The following is a 1,193-nucleotide window of genomic DNA, read 5'->3' on the forward strand; positions in this document are numbered from 1 at the left end:
AACAATGGCGAGCACTAAGTACCAACTCTACCATAGCCATGGGAGTTGCCCCTGGGACGTAAGACGGCTGTCAGTGACATTATCCCCTACAGCCAAAGGCCTAGGTTACAAACCCCAAAAAACTTTTTTTAGGGCCAGAAATTCTGGGCCCGGGGTAGAACTCAAGGCTTGGAATCAGGAATAGATTCCTCTAAGGGAATATGACCAAGAGCCTAGAATCATACTAAGTCTTGACCTGTCACACAGGGGCTACCGCGCGCTGTGTATATGCTAAGGGAACTGTCTCAAGAGACCTCTAGTAGCAACACTCTGATAAAGTAGGTATCCAGAGGATACATAGGAGGAGTGGTGCCCAAGACGGAACCGGGGTTTTAAACCACTCAGAAAGAGCACGTGTGGATTTTAGAAAGTGTACAAAGACTTCACGTGCACACTTACCATAACATGGATTTAAAAATACCGTTCTAAGGGGCCCTCATGGCACTCTGAAGAGCAGCCCATAGATGGAAATGGTGCATCCCAAAACACTATGTTTGAGAAGTCATCGGCTCGATCTAAGGTATAATGCTGGAGTGGCTAGCAGTAAATCTCTAGCTGAGGGAGCAAATACCCAGCTCTCAGTCGAGAGGGGGCTCAACCTACAGCATGTTCCAATGGAGGAACAGCTAGCAGTAATTTACTTAGCTGAGGGAGCAACACACCCAGTTCTCAATCGAGAAGGGGGCTCGACCTACAGCATGTTCCAATGCTGGAACGGCTAGCAGTAAGTTACCTTAGCTGAGGGAGCACAACACCCAGCTCTCAACGAGAGGGGGCTCGACCTGCTGCACGATCGTTAGAAATCAGAAGGGTAAGCGTACTGCAAGCTAGCCAACAACTCAACGCATCAGAGAGGCGGAGGAAGGGCCTAGTTCGCCTGATGCTGCTGGTTCCAGGTGCTCTGGGAAAACAGAGAACTCCACTCTCACGTGAGAGGAGAACTCCGAATTCAGATGAGGAGTAGCGTGCTCATAGGCGACCCTTTGATAAAGGGGAGCACTGCTAAACACTACCACGAGAATAGCCCACGGAGCGAGGAATCCAACTCATCAGAAGGGAGAGAATTCAAATGCTCGAAAGAAAGCACCATGCTCACAATAACCCTCAATGGTGAGGGGAGCGATGCTTCAAAAGTGTGTCAACAGAGACACACT

At 49.4% G+C, this 1,193-nt stretch overlaps 1 protein-coding gene across 1 annotated transcript in view; it reads left to right on the top strand.

The window, feature by feature from the left end:
• The window catches only part of LOC107741454 (gastrula zinc finger protein XlCGF8.2DB-like), a gene marked incomplete at its 3' end in the record, with an annotated part of 27,633 nt that overhangs the window by 25,439 nt on the left and 1,001 nt on the right, over nucleotides 1–1,193 (top strand). The window lies entirely within an intron of this gene.

This window comes from Sinocyclocheilus rhinocerous, unplaced genomic scaffold (genome assembly GCF_001515625.1).
Source record: "Sinocyclocheilus rhinocerous isolate Xijiao unplaced genomic scaffold, SAMN03320098_v1.1 scaffold2843, whole genome shotgun sequence".
In the NCBI taxonomy this organism is placed as follows: domain Eukaryota; kingdom Metazoa; phylum Chordata; class Actinopteri; order Cypriniformes; family Cyprinidae; genus Sinocyclocheilus; species Sinocyclocheilus rhinocerous.